This window comes from Microcebus murinus, chromosome 1 (assembly GCF_040939455.1).
Source record: "Microcebus murinus isolate Inina chromosome 1, M.murinus_Inina_mat1.0, whole genome shotgun sequence".
NCBI classification, from domain to species: domain Eukaryota; kingdom Metazoa; phylum Chordata; class Mammalia; order Primates; family Cheirogaleidae; genus Microcebus; species Microcebus murinus.
The window spans coordinates 114634400-114657754 of record NC_134104.1 but is presented as its reverse complement, the minus strand read 5'-3'; the positions used below and the strand labels follow the sequence as shown (position 1 = coordinate 114657754).

Sequence of the window (23355 nt, the reverse complement as noted above, 5' to 3'; positions counted from 1 at the left end):
TGTTATTTTGGGCTGCATTGGTGCTATTAAAAGGAAGCAGTCTTTTAGATGAGTAACAGAATTCTTGCTTCTCCCCCTTTATTTACTATGTCACATTTTGTGGCATATACAGAGGTATTTTACCCTGGGGCTGTGGTGTTGGATACATTTGTATGAGAATGAGGCTGTGCTGCACAAATTTCCTGGAGAACCTGCGAGCCCTAAGCAGAATTTCAGGCCAGGGCGTGCACACTGAACATTGTTTATGTGCCACAAAGATGAAACAAGTGCTTTTACAACTCCCTACCCCTTTGTATTCAGCTCTCCTTTAAACTGGATTCTGTAGTGAAATTCTATAGTAAAGTGTTAAACTTGTGATATGGTAGGCATATACATAGTGAGTAGTAAGTTTAGGAAAACAATTTTAAGTTCAGGAAGAGAAACCTATATGGAAAGTGAATACAAGTAGCCCCCCTCCACTGCTTCATTTCCCCCATGATGAATGTTTTAATGGCAGAAATAATATACAGTTGTTCTACTTTTGGACTGTGGAGACCTTCAAGGTCAGCAAGTTCAGCTGCTTCAATTTACAAATGAGAAAACTGAGACCAGCGAGGTTAGATGACTTGCTGTGGCTGCCCAAGCCCCCTCCTTGGCAAAGCCAGGCCTGGAATACAGGTTTTCTGATTTTTTCAGGGCTCTTTTTACCACTCCCTGATGATACTGTGCTCACCATTTGGTTAGATTATTAAATTTTCTTTTTCTCTTCCACCTTCTTATACCATGTAGTCTGCTTTGAGCATAAAATTGTTTCTATACTAAGCTTGCTAGTACCTTGTAAACTCCTTTCAAAAAGTGCCCTATCACTCAATCCCTGCCTATCAATTTGCTAGTCTTGAAACTGCCCTCCTTCCTTGCGTCCGTAATGTTGGGCCCTCGGCCCAGAATGCCTATTTGCCTCCCTCTCTCCCTGTTTAAGCGCTGCCCATGCTGCAATGTGTAGCTCAGGTGTGACCACTTCTTGGAAGCCTTCCCTGATTGCTACAGCCAGAAGTAGCTCTCTTCTGAATCCTATAGCATTTATTATTGTTGTCTGTGCTGTTGTGTATCCCCTTTGTATATAGTATCCTGAATTATTATATTTTAGCCTCTCTCAACTTCCTGATTCTGAAATTGGCAGATGGTGTAAGGTCTTGGAAGTTAACGCCTATGATTTAAACATCCCATTCAGCACTAAGCATTTAGCCACTGTTTGTGGGAGGGAAGTGACGTACGGATAGTTTAGGGATTTGATGCAGATGTTCTGTAATATGGGGGAGGCCCCATCTTAGAGCTGTATCAAAACAGTGGCCAAGTCAAACCATACAGATGGGGTGATTTTTCTGATTATTATATTTTGATGAGAGATCACCAATTAGGGGGAGTGCTAGATACAGGGGTAAAAACATATTAGGGGACAGTTGTCTGGGGCCTGGATTAAGCATGTGACTCTAAGTGCAGAGTGGAGAGCACAGATTTAAGAAATGATGTAAAGGAATAAGCATTTAGTGAAAGATTGGATGCAGAGAAGCAAAGACGTTGAAAATTAGTTTCAGGCTTGAAGTATTAGTAATAGGTTTATAACGTTCTCTTTCTTATAAGTACCTCCAATTATAATATCTCTTTCTGTTTCTTAGTTATTGATGTGATTATCTTATTTCCTATTCTAGATGATAAACTCTTTGAAGGATGATCGTTAACCCCTCACAATACCTGGCACATTGTTTTGCAGTATCAAACATGCAATAGTTGTTGCATGAATGAATGAATAAATAAGTGTATTTTGGCATGCAGAGGGTGGACATTTAAGATCTCAGAGCTATAAGGTGGCACTTTATCCAGACCATCCCCTAATTATATAGAGAAGGAACTGAGATATGCTTAACTAAGCTAGTTAGTGACATTGCCAGAGGCTCTGTTCAAGTTTCCTCATTACTAGACCCAAGATCCTTTCATTAACCTATACTTCTTGAGGTTATTGGCCCTAAGATTAATTTGAGTTGGCAGCAGGGCACTACAGTTTGAGATGTTTTGTGGATCCAAAGCCTTCAGAGACCAATCTAAAGGGGGAAATTTGGTGGCTGATGGAAGAATGTCTGTGTCATTGGAAGATGTAAGATATGAGGGCTGACTGGCCATTTCAAGAATGAGTATACAGAATGAGGAGTGGTTGAGGCTGGGGTCCTGGGAATCTATCTGCACATGGGGGAGTTGAGAAGAAGTCTGGAAAGGTCATGATAGCTTAGCTTGTCAGAGGCTGAAGACACAAATGTGTTGGCCCAAAGTCCTTGGACTGAGAGTATATTTCGGAGAGACATTCTACACTACCAGGAGGTGTGGTGAGCAATGGCCATGGAGAGGGTGGCACCGAAGGGTGGTGTTTGTGACCCAAGAATGTGAGGGTAAGGTTAGAGAGAGAGAGACAGAGAATATGAGAGAGAGAGAGACAGAGAGAGAGACAGAGAATATGAGAGAATTTTGATGAGACTTTACCTGGAAAAACAAGGCAGTGCTTCTGAACTCAAAATCCCGGTTCAAGAGGTGGTTTATAATATTTGTTTACTTGAAACGGATGTTGCAAATCGCTATTTTGCAAATCAGAACACAGCCTTTCCATTTGATCTGCATCCAACATTGAGGGGAACTGTTGGATGGCATGTCCTTTCCATTGACATTCACACTGTGGTTGATCACTGTCTTCATTTTTCCACATGCAGTGATTTCTGTTCTCATAAAAATATCAAGGAGAGAGAGAGCAGTTGAGAGGAGAGACAGAGCTTGAAAGGCCGTTAGCAGGTGGGAAGAGAAGGGTTGACCTGGTGTTTTATATATATATATATATATATAGGCAGTGAAAATCGACTAGATAGACAAATGCAAAATCAGGCAGTATGTTGAAGTTAATGTCTCATACACTTAAAAAATGCCCACGAATTAAATCCTAGAATTTACCATGGTCCTATGTAAAATGACATTATATAACTTTCTTAAAATGATAATGGTAATATTAAAAACTAGTATTATAGAATGTTTTCCATGGACCAGACACTATACTAAACATTTTACAAGCAATATGTCATTTAACTTTTATAAATCATCCTATGAGATAGGTGCAATTATCACTCTGATTTTATAGATGAGAAAACTGAGGCATAGAGAGATAAAAGCATCTATCTGAAGTCACACAGTTGACAAGTGGCTGAACTGAGATTTGACCCCAGGCCTGTCTGACTTCTGGCACTGAGAGCTCAAATAACTTAATCAAATATCTTAACAAAATGCAAAATGTGGTAACTCTAAGGGATGCTTAGAATGGCCACAGGTTTTAGCTGGTGAAAGTCTCAACATTTTATAAGCCATACTTTAATCTGAGAAACAAAACAATAGTGATACTGTTTTTTTGTTTGAGAGACAGGGTCTCAGTCTGTCACCCAGGCTGGAGTGCAGTGGCATGATCATAGCCCACTGAAACTTCCACCCGGAGTAGCTAGGACTGCAGGTATGCGTTACCAACACGGCCTGTTTTTTTTTTTTTTTTTTTTTTGTGACAGAGTCTTACTCTGTTGCCTGGGCTAGAGTGCCGTGGTGTCAACCTAGCTCATAGCAACCTCATACTCCTGGGCTCAAGCAATCCTACTGCCTCAGCCTCCCAAGTAGCTGGGACTACAGCCATGTGCCACCATGCCCAGCTAAATTTTTCTATATATTTTTAGTTGGTCAATTAATTTCTATTTTTAGTAGAGACGGGGTCTCACTCTTGCTCAGGCTGGTTTCGAACTCCTAACCTTGAGCGATCCCCCGAGTCAGCTTCCCAGAGTGCTAGGATTACTCGACCTGGTTTCTTAAATTCCACTTGGTCTTTATCTCCTTTATCCATGAAGCATTCCTGGAGAAAGAGACAGCAGCTTTTTCTCTGGGTACATATACCATTAAAGCCATTTGTGTTCTGCCCCCACCCTCTTTTGAGGTGGGGCTGTAGGGGGAAGTGAGTTAGTGTTTATCCATGGTGTGCCTCTGGAGTTGGGGATGGGAAACTCACCTTGTAAAGGAGCCTAAGAACTCTGGAGTGACCAGGTTTGTAAGAATTTTTTCCCTGGGGTGTATATACTGCTGGAAGCTCCTGGAATATCTGTAGGTCCTGATCCTGATCTCAGGCTTTTGAACTGTCTGTGGCTATTAACCCCCTGGCAAAATCCATATCTGAACACATTCTCCCCAAATTTTCAACCTCAGGGAGTTCTGCAGTCAGTATGGATTGGTTGTAGGTGAGCGTACATATCTCAGGGAAGGTCCCAGGTCAGAGACAAATAATTTAAAGGCCAGGCTGACAGGCCCCAGATTTGATCTGCAGAATGATCTACTGAGTTGGCTGTGAGAAAATGTGCTCCATTTCCTCCTCTTGATGAACCTAATTACATAGGGAGCTTACTCTCTCCTGGGAGTCTGAAAATGGGACCCAGCTGAGAGTTTTCTTCCCTCCCTATGCTGCCTGAGCTCCTTCCGTTTCCTGGTTCTGCTTCACCTTCCTTCCCTAAGCAGGTCTGTGTGCTCCCAGGGCTTGTATTCTGGATATGAAAGGAAAGGCCAGCAGCTTCTGGCTTCTACCTGTTACTTGTTTCAACATCCAAAAACTTGTAACATCATCCAGATTTGAATCAACATTTTACTCTGTATGATGATAAACATCAGGGAAAAAGAGAAAAAGGCCTTCGGGTGACATATAGGTTTATTGGTTATAAAATGGTTGTATAGTTTTGATTGCTGGAAACTTTGCTGCCATATAATACCACGTGAGATGTGAGGCTGTTCAACTTTTCAGTATTATTAATATTTCTGAGAATGCCTATTTCCCATTATTGGTGAGACACATGTAGCATGGCTTCTGTAAAAGCAAGTTGCTTTTCAGTAATACTGTGGGCACAGAAAGGGCAAAGAGGTGATTAGGAGAGTTTTTCTCTTATTTAAAAGTTTCATCAGAAAATATTTTCTAGGAGAGTTAGAGATAGCTTTGTTTATAAAGTCCAATTGTGAAGGACTTTAGACTTTATAATAAACTAAATTTTATGATCTACTTTTTTGATCAATTCACAGCTATAAAACTGCAAGAATATTTGGGTGATAACTCACTACAAACAAACATACTTCTTTCAGAAGATCTCAGATTATTCACTAGTAAGGAGAAGTTGTCTGGGAGGCTTCTTCATGATAGATAGTAAAATGTTTTGGGACATAGTTGACCTAAAATATTAGAGGAAATCAGAATTACTCTATTTTGAGAAATAATAAATTGTTTGAAGATGTAGTTGTAGAAGCCAGGTGCAGTGGCTCACGCCTGTAATCCTAGCATTCTGGGAGGCCGAGGCGGGTGGATCGCTCAAGGTCAGGAGTTCAAAACCAGCCTGAGCAAGAGTGAGACCCCATCTCTACTATAAATAGAAAATTAATTGGCCAGCTAAATATATATATATATATATACACACACACATATATATATGCGTATATATATATATGTATATAAAATTAGCTGAGCACGGTGGTACATGCCTGTAGTCCCAGCTACTTGGGAGGCTGAGGCAGGAGGATTGCTTGAGCCCAGGAGTTTGAGATTGCTGTGAGCTAAGCTGACGCCATGGCACTCTAGCTTGGGCAACAAAAGTGAGACTTTGTCTCAAAAAAAAAAAAAAAAAAAAAGACAGAAAGATGTAGTTGCAGGAAATAACATGATTTTATTAAAGAAAAGACAGAAGCTCCTTCAAATTTTTAGAGAACCAAGAAACAAGAGATTTTAGCAATGCTACCACAATAGAATTTGGATTAAATTTGAGTTTAAGACTGGTAAATGTATGTGGAAGGATCAGTCATGTTAATTACACCTTGGACCAAGGTCTACTTGTCTAATAAACCTTCCCCCTTACAATGAATGCCCATTCGAGTCCCTCTGTACTCCACAAATAAAAGAGTAAACCTATCCCCAGGGATCACAATTGTATAATCCAAAGGGGATGCATGACAGTCCACAACCTAAAACTGATATTGATCAAGCAATTTGCCTTAAGTTGTATTCACACGTTGTCCCTATAGCTGGTGCTCATAATATAGATTAACTGTTGAAATAAAAGAAAAGCAGGTTCAGCTGAGTGTAGTGGCATGTGCTATAGTTTCAGCTACTTGGGAGGCTGAGATGATAGGATCACTTGAGCTCAGGAGTTTGAAGCTAGCCTGAGCAATGTAGTAAGGCTCTGTTGCTTAAAAAAAAAAAAATTAAAAAGAAAAGCAGGTTCAGAACCAACTTATTTATAGTGAGTCATCAGTGACATAAGTAGCTTTATGACTCATTTCACTTTGTCATCTTAAATGCCATCTTTTATGGCTATATTGGTTTCTTTTGTTGTCTTTGATGATAAACATATACTTACTATGTACTGTTTATAGATAAAAATCAATGCAGACTAGAACGTTGAGGTTTGATAAGTGAGTTTCTGCTTAGAGTTTTATGCTACTTATCAATAATTTGGTGGAAGGACAATGTCAAGTGAGTACATAATTGAACTTTTAGTTCAATATCAAGTTAGTATTTATGACCTTTGTGTATTAACCAAAAGTTCTCAAAGGCTCCTATACTCTTTCCCTGGAGAACTTTCAGAATTGTTTCCTGGCAAAGTCTCCCTTTTCCTACCTCTCTCTTCAGGTTTATGTTCATTGGGACACCTTTTTGGTTCAGGGACTGTTTCCAAGAGTAGCCCAGTTCTTACAGAGTTTTAAGTGTTATTAGGTCAGTGAGGTACCAGCCATGAAATACAGCTTACAAAAACCCAGTGATGTTTTTTAGCAAAAGTTGTCATGCAAGTGAATTAATTTTGGAGAAAACAATAATTGCAATTTGCTGGATCCCTTTTCTTATCCTTAAACAGTCTAGTTAAACCCAAGGTTATCATCAGTGGAAAAAGGTAATCTGAAAATCTTGGAATGTTTAGTGGTCAATTAAAATGAGCCTTAGGTCAATTTAAAGTTTCGATATCTGAAATCAGTTGGCCTATGATCAGAGCCATGGATGGGAAATCAAAGTCTGTGATTCTTCTGACCCCATGAGAAGGGAGGCCTTCTCTTCAGCTATGGGTTTGCTGATAGCGAATGTGCAAGCAACTAGTACACTGTAAGATAAAGAAGTAAAGTATTTACTGGAGGGAGGTGTTTCATGTCTGTAATCTCAGCACTTTGGGAGGCTGCATTGGGAGGATCACTTTAGGCCAGGAGTTTGATACCAGCCTGGGCAACATATTGAGATCCCATCTCTATAAAGAATAAAAAAAAATTAGCTGGGCATGGTGGCGCTTGCATGTAGTCTTAGCTACTGGGGAGGCTGATGCAGGAGGACCGCTTGAGCTCAGGAGTTTCAAGCTGTAGTGAGCTGTGATTGTGCCCATTGTACTCCAGCCTGGATGACAGAATGAGACTCCATCTCAAAACAAACAAAAAAATAGGTAAAGTATATTTGTTGATAATTATAATAGTTTTCTGTCTTTGCTGCCTTTCACTGATAAGTGGCCAAGACTTCAAGAATTGACGGTATCTCACTTGGAAGTGGCAGAGATCGATGTCTTCTAATGTCTACATTTGAAAGAATGTCAGGGCTTAGCCTTGGGATCACAGTGGTGACCTAGACAGATCTAAAGTCCCTATCTTCATGGAACTTCAGTCTAGCTTCAAATCTAGTGCTCTTCCAATCAGTCTATATTTTGATGAAGAGCAATTAGTTCTGTTCATTGGGTTGAGGAAAGCTTTAAGGTATATGTGACTTTTGAGCTGAACCTTGGGGGGAAAAAAGCATATGTTCAATTTACAGAGAATAAACAGAAGAAAGGGCATGCCGCGAGAAGGGCAGCATGAGCAAAAAGCATGGAAATGGATAGAGCTGGCCTGCTTAGGAAATGGCAGGTACCTTCATGGGTTCTAAAACTTGAGCATGTTTAAGAATTACCTAGAGAGCTTGTTAAAAACCAGGTGACTAAGTCCCAACTCCAGAGTTTCTAATTCTTTAGATCTTTGGGGCGACTGGAAAATTTACATTTTAACAAGTTCCCAGGTAATGTTGAGGCCAACAGTCTGGGAACCAAACTTTGAGAACTGCTAAGCTAGAGTATAGAGTGTGTAGGATAGATGAACTAGAAAAATTTTCTTTTGAAACTTTACTGCCTTCACAAAATTGACATTTCAGGTTTTGTTGTTTTGTTTTTTAAATTAGTTTTATTTACTAAGTAGTTACTGCCTTGTGCTCTCTGCTGCCTTTTGGAAATTTCTTACTCTCCCTCTCCCTCCATTCTTTTAAGAAATCAGCCTTTTTCTTGTATACCATGTTTTAAAATAGCTGCTGTTCAGCCAGCATGACTATTTCACATATGGAAAGCTGAACAGCTAACATCAACCAGATGTTAAAGATTGACCCAAACCAAGTATGAATGACTAGTACACTCAAAGGGTATGTATTTGGATTTTGTTTTGTTACCGTAGTTATAAAACTTCAATATGTATTTTTGAAATAGCCTGCAAGCTTTGAGCTAGGAGGCAGGACTTAACTGCAGAAAGGTTTTTACCTGCCCTCAGAAAACTTGCAATCTTGTAGGAGGGTTAAAATGCAGGGATTCGTGACTACAGTACAGGACAGTTGGTGCTAAGTGCTGTAGGAATGTATAGATACCAAATGTCATAGAACTGAGGAGGAGAGTTCACTTGCTAACAATTAGGGTAGGCAGGGTAGAATTGAGGGTATACCAGTATGTGCTATCTTCTCATGTTTTATGCCTTTTCAGAAGCCATCAGAAATGAAGGAGCATATGTCTACATGAAGAAAATAATGAAGTAGGGGGTATTTGAATGAAGCATTGAAGAATGGGCAGGTAGAGATTGATCAGTAGGGGCACCAACAGGGAGAAGATTCCAGACAAAGGGGCAGTTGAACCTCAGAAGGAAGGTACTACAGGGAATTAGCCAGGTGCAATGTCATGAACTTGTTGCCTTAGGTACTCATAAAGCAGGAGGATCACTTGAGCCCATGAGTACTAGGTTACAGTGAGCTATGACTGTGCCAATGCCACTGCATTCCAGTCTAGACAACAGAGTGAGACCCTCGCTCCAATAAAAAAGGCGGTACCTTAGTGAGTGCCTGACACTGAGCTTGATTGACTCATCTTCCTTGCCCAAGATTCACAGCTGAGAGACTCAGTGGGTGAGGGAATCTCTAAGTCATTCAGCCTATTTAAACCTTGGTTTTTTTTTTTTGGTTCTATTTTGTTGTGGATTAAATAAATTGGAAGATACCATACACATTTTAAGTCAATCTCCTAATACTAAGGTTTATTCTGTTGTCAATTCCTGGGGGCACACAGAGTATGAGCTTGGACAGAGTTGTGTCTCTTTTGCTTTGTATGCCATTGCCTAATCCATAGTATGCACTTGATATGTTATTGAAGGAATGGTAGAAAAAAGAAGAGAATGAACTTCCAGAACTCAAGCCATCCTCCTGCCTTGGCCTCCCAGAGTGCTATAATTACAGGCCCAAGCCACCACACCTGATATAGGATGCCTTATTTTTAGACTCATCTTTCTTGCCCAAGGTCCACTCATCCTTCTTTACCCCCAGGCCTGAACTTTACTGACTATAAATCTTAAGAGGTACTCTAGCCTTATCTAAGAGATAACTAGATAACCTGAATTTACAATATTAAGGATTTTTGTAGATTGTAAATTTATATGCATTCTAAACTAATTCCAGAAATGAATAATATGTAATAAGAATGTTTTACATGTAAATAATGTTTATATGTAAAACCAATTTCACTTCTAAAACTGACACATACAAATTGAGGTTATTTATATTCCTCTTGAAGTACTCTTTAGTGTTTTAAGAGAAATCAGAAGTAAGTAGCAGAGCAGCTCACAGAGATTTTCATAGAAATACACTAATGTAATGCTGGAAGTTTGGATACTTGTTTTTTCTGGAGTTAAATGAAAGGAGAGCCAAAAGTTACTTTATTCTACCTGAGGTTTTACTATTTTTCTAATGTTAACAGTAATTCAGTTCTTGAAATAAGACAATTAACATGGGAGAAATTAATCTCTTTCATGTTGAACAAAGTAGTTGGGTTTTAATATACATCTGGAATGTATAGGATATAAAATTAAACTTTCTAAATGTTTTACAAAGTTATAGTCTCCCTATGTGATACATATTGTACTGTGGGAGACTGAGCCTTAATTGAAGTATTTCTGAAAGGTTAGTATTAACATTTCTCATACCATTTGGATAATAAATAATGGGAGAACTAGAAACATTGTAATTTTCTAGCAATTCAGAGGAAATAACTGCATTCTGAAGCAGTGTACAATAGGGTATGCAATGATACCAATTTTTTCAAGTTAATGTATTATTAAATGTTAGTGGGGATAGTCTACATTCTGTTTCACATCTCGGGCACACTTAAGGAAGGCCTTATGTTATACATGTTGCTCATTTATTTTTTATGTAAAGTATTTATTTAACTTTAGTTTTGTTGTATGCACATTGTCCAAATCTCTTGTGTTGCTCATTTAATCTAAAGAGAATGCTAATGTTCATTCAGAACTTCTGTAGGCACAGGTTGTTTCCACTATGTTATGCCCTTAGACACTATACTAAGGGTATTACAAAATCCAGCAACAAGATCTCTGAGAGAATTAAAGGTTTCATATCAACCAGATATTGTCAAAATTTTTGCCTTGAATAGGATTAAATGGTGTTTCATCAGTGTTCTTGGTGCACATGACGTTTTAAAAATAACAGCTTTATTCAGATGTAATGCCATATAGTTCACTCATTTAAAGTACACAATTTTAGAATATTTTCATTACCCTGTATTCGTTAGTGTTCATTTTCTATTACCTCCTTCCCCCCACCCCTGCCCTAAGCTATGACAAATCTACCTTCTTACTCTATAGAGTTACCTATTCTTTAAATTTCATATAAATAGAATCATATATTAGTAATATGTGGCCTTTTGTATCTGGCTTATTTCACTTAGCATAATGTCATCAAGGTTCATCCCTTGCAGCATGTATCAATACTTTTTATGGCTGTGAATTATAGCCCATTGTGTGCATATACCACATTTTATTTATCCATTCCTTAGTTCATGGACATTGGGGTTGTTTCCTCTTTGGGGCTATTATAAATAATGCTGCTGTAAACATTTGTGAACTGGTTTTTTGGGGTCATTTGCTTCCATTTCTTTTGGGCAGATACCTAGAAGTAGAATTGTTGGGTCATTTGGCAACGCCATGTAACATTTCAAGAAACTGCCAAACTGTTTTCCAAAGCTGCTGTATCATTTTACATTCCTATAAGGAATGTATGAAAGTTCCTGTTTCTCCACATTCTCACCAGCATTTATTACCTGTCTTTATAGATATATGTGAAGTGGTATCTCATTGTGGTGACTTTTAAAATTATTATTAATGGAGTTAATCTTTTAGGACAGTTTTAGATTTACAGAGGAATTAAGCGGAATAGTACAGTGTTCCCATATGCCCCCATACTGATACAGTCTACCATATTTTAACATCTTACATTAGTATGGTACATTTGTTGTAATTAATGAACCAATATTGTTATATTATTATTAACTATAGGCTGTAGTTTATTCATATTATTAACTAAAGACCATAGTTTGTTAATATTTCCTCTGTTTTTACTTAAAGTCTAGGATGCCATCCAAGATACCACATTACATTTAGTTGTTATGTCTCCTTAGGTTCCTCTTGGCTGTGACAGTTTCTCAGACTTTGTTTCTGGATCTTGAGAGTTTTGAGGAATAGTTTTCGGGTACATTGTAGACTTCATCTCTTTTGGAATTTGTCTGTGCTTTTTTTTTTATGATTAGCCTGTGGTGACATTGGTTTTTAATACTCTAAGAACAACTTGGAGTATAAAAATACATAATCAGATTTGGAAATTGGCAGGATATAGTTAGTGGGGAATTCTTAGGCATTTAAAGAATTCAGTTGTCTCTGGAAGATGAGCAGAAATTTAACTCAAGATATATTTTCCTAGCAAGGACATGATCACATTGGATGATGATCAGATTAGGTAGTAGAATTTATTTTCATGACTGTCATTAGATAGCATCTAATCTAAGGGTAAAGTAAAAGGTATATTTCTTACTGCTTTAAATGTAACAAAGAATGTGTGTGGGTTTTTTATTCATTTATTTATTTTTGCTTAAAAATCATGCTATGTGATAAAGCATAAAGTTAATACAAATTTAGACTAATTTTTAGAAGAATTACATGGCATTGTGGCAGCAGGTGTCCAAAATATATCGAGTACTTCCACCTACATCAATCTCTGCCTTGTGAAGGAGAAGGGAACCCAGGCTCAGAGAGGCTGTGTCATTTGCCCTGATTTACATGCCTTGTCATTAGTAGAGCTGAGATTTGAACGTGGGGCTGTGGAAGCTTATACCCTGCTACCTGCCAGGCTCCTGAGTTCCCAGTGGTTTTAAATCAGGAATGCATCGAGGGACACAGACTTGAGTCCTTATCTTACTGGATATTTTTACTGCCAGCCAGATGAGATAGCATCTCTGTGTTCAAGGCCTCACCCAAATTGGGCAGTCCAATTAACAGCATACTTGTTGACTGCTAACTAAGGAGAATTAAGCCAGCTTTGCCTGGGACACTACTCTATCAGTGTCTGTCTATGGAGTAATAATTCCCATCACTTTCTTTTTGGGGGGGGGCAGAGTCTCACTTTGTTGCCCAGGCTAGAGTGCCGTGGCGTCAGCCTAGCTCACAGCAACCTCAAACTCCTGGGCTCAAGAAATGCTTCTGCCTCAGCCTCCCAAATAGCTGGGACTACAGGCATGCGCCACCATGCCTGGCTAATTTTTTCTATATATTTTTAGTTGTCCAATTAATTTCTTTCTGTTTTTAGAAGAGATAGGGTCTCGCCCTTGCTCAGGCTGGTTCTGAACTCCTGACCTTGAGCAATCAGCCCACCTCAGCCTCTCAGAGTGCTAGGATTACAGGTGTGAGCCACCGCCCCCAGCCCCTGCCACATGTTTCTGAAAATAAAGCCCAAGTATTATAAAGCAGGAAAAGAGCTATGTGGGAGAACAATCTTAGCAGGATGTATTTGACAGTGATTACATTGCTCAATGTATATCTCAGTCAGCTCTCTCAGGGTTTTTCAATAAGTGAGTGGCATAGAGGTTTTGATTTTAAATACTTTTCTTTGAATTAGAGTAAGTGTGGTAATAATTTGTGAATGAACTTGAAATGAAATATTAATAATAAAGTTGCACAGATAACTGTCTGAAGGAGGTTTGGAAAATTTCCCTGCTCATTCAGTAAACTGCCCAAGCTGGTGGATCACAGACTGATACAAGGTTTCTTTCGGTATTACCAGAATGTCAGACTTTCTATATTAGTCAGGATAGAGTAGTGTGTGCTATAATAACAAAGTAACCCTGAAATCTCTATTGCTTTCTTGCTAATATAAATGTCAGTGTGCATTGGTTGTTCTCCAATGTAGCTGTCCTAGATGTAATTACTCAGAAATCTAGGCTGCTGTGATTTTTACGATTTTGCTGTCTTAACATGGGGCTTCCAAATTGTGCCAACAGGGGCAGGGGGAACTGATGATCACTACCAGCTCTGAAATGGTTTGACCTAGAGAGACACAAATAATTTCTACTCACAGCCCATTGACTAGAAGTAATTATATGACCCTTCTTAAACATCTGGAAGAGATGGATATTTGGTGAATGATCAGTGTCTTTTGTACTACCTTTTTTAGAGGAACAGAAGTGGTTAAATAGTTTGGGGGAAAAAAAACTTCAGTAAAGATAGAAAAGTATACTGAAATATTTAGTGAGATTTACCTGATAATAAATTACAAGTGAGTTTTGCCATAAACTAATAAAATGTCTAATTTATGTGTGGGTGATTCAGCAACCTAATTTCCATTTGTGAATATGGCTATATCTTCTAAGAGAATAAGGTTTACATTTTTTTTTACATTATAATTCCTCAAATGATGGTATTGATGATTAAAGCTTGCATCCTTTGTCTCCTATGTGCCAGGCACTCTTCTAAGTGTTTTACATGAATTAAATTAATTTAGGTTGAACACTGCAATTTCATGTCCATGGTAAATATTCTTAAATTCCATCAACTTGCTTTGTTTGATTGGTGCTTGGGTTAGATCCATCACCATACTGATAGCTTTCCTCTAGAAACAAGATTGTCATTGTTTTACCTTAAAAAAATAAGGCTCCCTTACAATTCACTATTGCAAGGATGTGGAAACAACTCAAGTGGCTGTCAATTCATGAGTGGATTATTAAAATTTGGTATATGTATACAATGAAATATTACTCAATTATAAGAAATGACAGTGATTGAGCTTGAGCCCATTATTCGAAGTGAGGTAACACAAGCTCAGAAGAATAGGCTCCACATGTACTCGCCATCAAATTGGCACTAACTGATTAACACTATAGTGTTCACATGGTAGTAACATTCTCCAGGGATTAGGGGGGTGGGGGGGTAAAGTCACAACTAAAGGACATGGTGAGCATTGTAGAGGGGAAGGGCATGCCTCTATCCCTCGCTTGGGTGAGGCAAAGACATAAAATGTAACCAAAATGTACCCTCATAATACCCTGAAATAAAAATTAAAAAAAAAAAACAAAAACCAAGGCTCCCTAGGTTGAATGTGACACTCTGAATCTTGTCTAACTAGCACAGAAAATAGTGAGACCTAACATTTACTATGATTTGGAGTCCTACTTACATGGCTGGAAAGAATCCAGCCATGTAACTGTTGTCAACAATGGCTGGAGACTTTTCCAGACAGTCCTCCTATATATGCAACTCAAGGCTTTGTAAACCTTTTAGCAGCTGTATCTAAAAATAAGCTTGAGGTGAGCTAAGCCCATAGGATATTTTTAAAAAAATAAATGGTTTATTTCCAAACGAATTCTGCCTTTTCCCTACTCAATTCAGTGTGGCCTAAAATTCCACCATTAGACTTATACAAAACAGTAACCCTAGATGGGCTTCATACACTAGGACAGTCTTCTCATGTTCTCTGTTTTCAAAAAGGCTCTCTGTTGTTTGAGAACAACTATCTTTACCACCTATAAGGAGGCCCACCTCAGGCTCTTCATGTTGATACCATCACTTATCAAATATTTACTGAACACAGTTGTAGACTAGGCACTGAGGTGAGCCCCAGTAGAGCTCTGCCCTCATTGAGCTAACAGTCTAGACCAGAGGTTGGCAAACATTTTTATGTAAAGGGCCACACAATAAATATTTTAGGCTTTGTGTTCCATGTGGTCTCTGTCTTAGCTACCTAACTCTTGTTGAATGAAAGCTGCTATAGATATTAATAATATATAAATAAATAAGCATGGCTATGTTCCAATGAATTTTATTTATGGTCACTGAAATTGTGGTTTCTCATAATTTTTGCATGTCACAACTATTACTCTTTCAATATATTTTTTTCCAATCATTACAAAAATATGGAAACCATTCTTAGTTTACCGGTTGTATGCAAGCAGGCAGTGGGCCAGATCTGGCCTACAGGCTGAGTTTGTTGACCCTGGTCCAGAAATAGCTCTGTGTATTTTTTTCCCTCACAAATAGTGAACTAACTGCCTTAATGATTACTTAAATTATTCAAGTTCAATGTTTAAACATAATTAACTTCTTCTGGGCCTTTATTCAATAAATAACTCTCCCACCAGTTGTTTGTTTCTGTAAATTATTTGAGATTCTATTTTTATTTATAAATGTATACCTTATATTATAGAATAAATATAAATTATGTGAAAGAACACAAAATATACATAATGTATAAGTATACATACATTACTTTTGCAGACCACTCATTTTATGAAAATCATGAATCACCAATATTTAAAATAATAGCTAATATCTATTGAGTATTTACTATATGTCAGGCCTTTTTCTATTTTTCTTTTCTTTTTTTTTTGAGACAGAATCTCACTTTGTTGCCCAGGCTAGAGTGAGTGCCATGGAGTTAGCCTAGCTCACAGCAACCTCAAACTCCTGGGCTCAAGCAATCCTCCTGCCTCAGCCTCCCGAGTAGCTGGGACTACAGGCATGTGCCACCATGCCTGGCTAATTTTTTCTATATATATTAGTTGGCCAATTAATTTCTTTCTATTTATAGTAGAGATGGGGTCTCGCTCTTGCTCAGGCTGGTTTGAACTCCTGACCTCGAGCAGTCTGCCTGCCTCAGCTTCCCAGAGTGCTAGGATTACAGGCGTGAGCCACTGCGCTCGGCCAGTCAGGCCTTTTTCTAAGCCCTTTGCTGTTTATTTCAATTAATCCTCCCTGAAACTCTGTGGAGTTGGTATTATTATCATCTTCATTTTTTGGTCCTGAAACCAAGACTCAAAAGAGTCCATCCTCTGACTGAAGGAATGCTCCTGTGACTGACCTTGGGTAATGCCAGTAGCCAGCGAATACTGGTATTAAGAAACTAGAAACGTTCAAAAGGGGGATTGCCTTTTTGATTTGAGTCCTTTTACCTTCTCTCTCCTCACCCTCTGTGAGTTCGTGTCACTTTGGGGTAAGCATTTGCCATTTGTTCATGATCTCTACAATTACAGCTTCATGATTGAAAATGAAAGTGTTTGGTCACAGGTAATTGCATAAAAGAAAAAAAAGAAGAAAATGAAAGCAACTACTAGCTGAGGAGGAAAAAAAATACATGCTCACCAATGACTCACCTAAGGAGATACATTTTAGTAAGAAGCAGTCTATATTCATTCTCAAGAATTCTAACTCTAGAGCCACGGCTCCTAAGGACATATTATGCCCCCTTAGGTACTGAAATATATGTGCAAAAGTAGTTAAACTTTTTTTTTTGTTACAATGTAAGAAAATAGAAGTGGTAAGTAAAGATTAAAAAATTATTTTTCCTAAGAAGAAAGTATATAATTAAAAAAGGAATTTAGTAAGTAAATGTTTTAATAGTTTTCATTGGTTTAATTTTAAGTTGTTTCCATGAGAAAAGATGATCAATTCAGATTCTAACTCAGGATAAACAATATGCTGAGAGATTTACCTTTTCTCAACACAGCATTAGGGCAGGCTGGATTTCCAATGGAATAATGCATTCTTTCTTATGTTGTATTTGTATCTGCATTATGATTCGTGTATTTGTGTATAGAGTTTACAAAATGCTCTGTTGTATATGATAAATTATGTGAAAGTTCTTGGTAACCTGCAAACTGTGTTCCAAAGGGATCATTGTTAATCATTCTGGTGGGCCATTTTATTATAGATACAGCCTTAGCCCTACTTTCATTATTATTAATATTTTAGTTAGATCAGTAGAAAAGTTTAGATTTCAAATGGATATAACTATGAAAGATTCTTAATGGACTATTTAAAATTTCCCCTCATTTAATTTTTGATCTATTCTATGTTGAACTAGGATAAAAGGACTACAAAATCCATTCTTGTCCTGTATAGTCTCTGATCAGAGAGGAAAGAAGTGTTGATAGGATCCAGATACATTTTATTTTCCCATTTAAGTTCTGATCTTAAAGGAAAGAGGTGAAATAGAAGGAAGAATTTTTTTTTTTTGGAGATAGGATCTCACTCTGTCACCCAGGCTATAGTGAAGTGTTGTGATCATAGCTTACTGCAGCATCAAACACCTGGGCTCAAACAATCCTCCTATGGAGCTATGATTATAGGCATGTGCTACCACACCCAGCTAATTTTTTTTTTTTTGTATTTTTTTTTAGAGATAGGGTCTTGCTATGTTGCTCAGGTTGGTCTTGAACTCCTGGCTTTAAGCAGTCCTCCACCTTGGCTCCCAAAGTGCTATGATTAAAGGTGTGAGCCAAGTATGCCTGGGCTATTTTTTAAATTTTTTTGTAGAGAGTGGTTTTTTCTGTGTTACCCAGGCTGGTCTTGAACTCCTGGCCTCAAGCAATTCTCCCAGCTCAGCCTCCGAAAGTGTTGGGATTACAGGCGTGAGCCAGCAGGCTTGGTCAGAAGAAATTTCAAAAGTCAAATATTTACTTTGACACTGACTCACTAATCTTAGGAGCAAAGACCAGGAATTTAAAAGGTACCTAAACTTGTGTCACTCTGGGGCAAGTTCCTGGCTGTAACACTGCAGTCATTGGTGGCAGAGTTGTCTTTTCAACCAGTTTATTGTACATGCAAATAACAGATGATTCAAGACAAGAAAAGATCTTTGTACACTTTTATTACACCATGATTGTTTCCTAATTAGGTAAAAATTCTCCTCTAACCTAATCTGTAGTATAGCGTATTGCTCAATGAAGAGGGCTAGCAAGTGACAGGGTCTTCCCCAAAACAATAAACTTTGATTTGCTTTACATATAATTTAAAATTAAGTATACCATAAAATTCTACATTTGGTAACTTCTGGTTATGGAATTTTTATCCTGTAACACAAGATGTAACCATTTTTTTCTTTCATTAGTCCTGATCTTTATTAAGGAACTAGAAATGTTAAAAAAGGGGATTGGCTTTTTGATTTGAGTCCTTTTACCTTCTCTCTCCTCACCCTGTTTGAGTTTGGGTCACTTTGGTGTAAGCATTTGCCATTATTGTTCATGATCTCTACAATTACGGCTTCATGATTGAAAATGAAAGCGTTTGCTCACAGGTAATTGCATAAAAGAAAAAACAGAAGAAGAAAATGAAAGCAACCACTAGCTAAGGAGGAAAAAAAATACATGCTTCTTTTTCTGAACAGCATGATACAGTACAATTTCAGTTCAGGGATATATCGGGGAAATTAGCAGTGGCAGGAAGTAGAGCTCATGCTTACTGTTCGTTCACGTATTCTCTTTGGAAGAAGGCAGTGAGAGAACCGGGACAGCAGGGATTCACAAGGACTGTGAAACCTGAAGGTTCACATCTTATCTAAAGGATGCAGCTGTTCCTGGCCTAGTCCAATGTTACCATGTGGGAACATGAGCTCAGTATTGCCAGACCTTCTGATTTCTTTTTTTATTTCAGCATGTTATGGGGGTACAAACATTAAGGTTACATACATTGCCCTTACTTTCCTTCCCCCCTCAAGTCAGAGCTTCAAGTGTGTCCATCTCCCAGACAGTGCGCATTGCACTCACTATGTAAATACCTACCCCTCCTGCCCCCACCACCTACCTGACACTTCGATAAATGGTTTTTGTTTTTTTAACATTTTGGTTACATTTTATATCTTTGCCTCTCCCTAGCAAGGGTTAGAAGTATGCCCTTCCCCTCCACAATGCTCACCACATCCCTCAGACCTTCTGATTTTAAGTGAGAGAATAGGAATCTGAGTCTTATGTTAATCTCCTAATTTTTATATGTTCACTCCAAGATTTAAAACGTACTCAGTGAGCCACAGAAGATGTATGTCCAGGCAGTATTTGGTCCATGGGTGCCATTTTGTCATGTAGGCAGCCAGGAGAGGCTCTTAATTTGGTGAAGGAGTTAAAAGAGCCCTAAGATGGCTGCCTTAGAACTATGGAGGCTGTAGATTGTGAGACCTGGCATGGGTTTTGCTCACCTCTTTTCACTTATTTTTGTATATGTTTTTCTAGTGTGACCCAGCAACAAGCCATTTGCTGTGGTAGTGTCTGTCATCCATCATTGGCATGGACTCAACTGCAGTGCTATTTGCTTTTTTATTTTTGTCTATTCATTTCCATGTTATTGGATTGTGTGTTAATATATTGTTTGGTGACATTATTTATGTCCTTCATATTCTTGCCTGACAATTGAGATTATTTAACTTGCCTTGTAAACTTGAGCAGGTCATTCAATTTTACTTTCAATAGTCTTTAAATCAAAATAGAGAGGTCTGTCTGGTTGGTTACTAAAATAGCCAGCGATGGCAAGGACTTGTCTCAATAATCCATATAGTTGGCATTTCATATTCTAAGGTGAACAAAGGGATAAATTTCCTACGTGTTTGTGATTAGAAAAATATCTTTTTGCTTCAGCCAGCCTTTTCAGAGGTTTGAGTGTATATATAGCCTTAAAGAGACATGGATGGTCCCCAATAAAACTTCTTATAAACATTCTTAATTCTGTGCAGTCCAGGGTGGAAGCTTGTATCCATTAAATATCTAATCTTTCCAGATACTGTTATAGGAATGAAAAATCCTAAAGAATTCAAGCTGCCTCTGCTTATATATATTTTGCTCTGATTTCATATGAAAAATGGGCTTTTGGTGGTGGTGATAATCATAGTAACTGAATAGTTACTGTGTTTCAAGAACTGTGCTAAATCTATCATAACCCTGTGGACAGGCAGGTCTTTCATTCCTTTTATACAGATGAGAAAACTGAGGCACAGAGAGCTTAACTGACTTGCCCAAAGCACCATATCAGTAAAAAGCAGGAGCCAACTCAAATCTAAGTCTGTTCATATTTAATATCAAAGCTGTGTCCTTAACCATCTAGTCTACTAGATAGGCTAACTCCTGAAAAGAATTGCATTTTGGGCCTTGGTTAGAATAGCAGAGGTCTGGCCAGGTATGGTGTGGCTCACACTTGTAATCCTAGCACTCTGGGAGGCCAAGGTGGGAGGATTGCTTGAGCTCAGGAGTTCGAGACCAGACTGAGCAAGAGCAGGACCCCATATCTACTAAAATAGAAAAAATCAGCCAGGCATGGTGGTGTACACCTGTAGTCTAAGCTACTTGGGAGGCTGAGGGAGGAGGATTGCTTGAGCCCCAGGAGTTTGAGGTTGTAGTGAGATATGGTGGAAATAACAGAGGTCTCAGATAGTTGGTGGGAGAAGCGGGGAATACTTCAGTATTAATAGTCATTCATTAGAGGACAAAATTCAGAAGTCCTCATTTTGATGTCATTCAGATTCCTGGAACCTACCCTAAACTTTTAAATGAGATTCTTTGGGTTGAAGGCCAAGCATCTGAATTTTAAAATAAGCTCCACAGGTTGATCTTATGACTACTAATAAGAACAACTGAACATAATTGTTGGGTAACATTTCATGTCTATTGCAGTAATATCTGGGGCCCTGTCCATTAGGAATTGTTTGGATGCTATTGTTTGGATGTTTGGACCCTCATGTTAAAATTCCATCCCCAGTGTGGGAGGTGGGGCCTGGTGGGAGGTGTTTGGAGTGATGGGGCAGATCCCTCTTGAATGGCTTGGTGTCCTCCCTGTAATAATGAGTGAGTTCTCACTTTGTTCACCCAAGAACTGGATGTTTAAAGGAGCCAAGCACCTTCTCTCTCTCTCTCTCTCTCTCTCTCTCTCTCTCTCTCTCTCTCTCTCTCTCTTCCCTTCTTTCTCTCTCTCTGCCCCCTTCTTTCTCCATTTGACATACTTGCTCCCACTTTACCTTCTGTCTTGATTGGAAGCTCCCTGAAGCCCTCACCAGAAGCAGATGCAGAGCTGTGAGCCAAATAAATCTCTTTTCTTTATCAATTACCCAGCCTCAGGTATTTCCTTTAGAGTAACACAAGATGGACTAACACAGAAGGGTTAAGACAGAGGCATCCCTGCTTATCATTATTGGCAGAATCTTGAATGTTTTAATTTTTATAGTGTTTTTTTTCATGCTGCTAAACTAAATATTGGACTAATTTCCAATATGTTTGTATATGCTATTGGAAGGAAAATTTATTTAAGGAGCACTGTAAAACCAACAATGATCCCTCCCTTCAAACACATTCCCCCCTCCCCCATCTTCTAAATGATAGTTGTTCTTTCTTGTGGCAATCCAAGACCAAGGTGATAAGAACATCTTATTCTGAATACAACTGTCTGAGCCCATATTAGCTTTCTATTGATCCTATAATAAATTACCACAAAGTTAGCAGCTTAAATAATACAAATTTATTATCTTACAGTTCTGTAGGTCAGAAGTTTGATACAGGTCTCCTTATGCTAGAATCAACATATTAGTAGGACTGCTTTCCTTTCTGGAGACTCTAGGGGAGGATCTTTTTCATGGCTCATTTGGGTTATTGGCAGAATTCAGTTCCTTGTGGTGGTAGGCCTGAGATCCCTGTTTTCTTGCTGGATGTAAACTGAAGGCCATTCCCAGCTTTTGCAGGCCACCTGCATTCCTTGGTTCATGGCTCTTTTCCTCCATCTTCAAAGCCAGAGAAAGTGGGTCAAGCTCCTCTCACGCTTCAAATCTCTACTTCTCCTCCTGTTTCATCTCTCTGACCCAGCAGGGAAAGGTTCTCTGCTTTTAAAGCCTCATAGGATTAGATTGGGCCTGCCTGGATAATCCAGGATAAACTACCCCATCCTAAAGCCCATACCCTTAATCAACATCTGTAAAATCCCTTGTGCTGTGTAAGTTACCATTTTCACAGGTGCTGGGGATTAGGGCACAGACATCTTTGGGGGTGTTATCCTGTTTATCACAGACCTATTGTCTGCCTTCATTGACAAAGATGATAGCAGGAGTTGTCACTACCAGCAGGGCTCCAAGCATTAGTGTTGATATACATGAGAAAATTTGACTTAACTGGATATTTTTCTAAATTGAAAATATTTCAGGGCCAGACTCTAAAATATGTAGTTTTGAAAAGGATGTTTCAGGACTTTTGTAGAGTTAAGCAGAGCTGCAACAACACTCACTTCTGTGTGTAGGAAAGGAAGGTAATTCACGTTGTGCCTGCTTCTCTGGTAACTTAGATTCAGAAACAATTTTATGATATGAAATAGGCACACTCATTCAGCCAACATATTTGCTTTCAGTTACTGATTGCCTGCCATATGCTCCCCTGCTTCTGTACTTTGTTCATGCACTTCCAGCTGCTAAGTTTGCCCTTCTGTCTGTCTACCCATTTATCTATAATGATACATATTTATGACAAGTTTTGACACCTACTTATTCTAGGAAACATTTTCCAAGATACTGAAAGTGTGGCATCTACTCATTTTTCCCAATAGCTGAATTAAAATGATAAAAAGAACCCATGTCATCTGCCAGTTTTTCAAAGGCTGTTTTTGAGTTCCATATGATGTTTTCCTCCATAAATCTGTATAGCATTAAAAAAGCTCCTACAGTCTCTTGGACATGGTAGGTACTCAGCAACTACTTACTGATCAGAAGTACTAAATTTAAGTAATTGATTATATTATCTATACATCAAAATTCTTCAAGATATATATACTTACTGTTTCCATAGGATGTTCTTAAGAAAAGAACTAAGAATGTTTAATATAAGTGAGTAAAACTGGGATTGTTAGAGCTGAGGTTTCCAATTCATCTTTTACTGAATATGTTAATTCATATTA

The 23355-nt window shown here is 38.4% G+C and overlaps 1 protein-coding gene across 2 annotated transcripts in view; it reads left to right on the top strand.

The window, feature by feature from the left end:
• Nucleotides 1-23355, top strand: part of PLS1 (plastin 1) — a 108220-nt gene that overhangs the window by 716 nt on the left and 84149 nt on the right. The gene's annotated exons all lie outside the window — the stretch shown is intronic.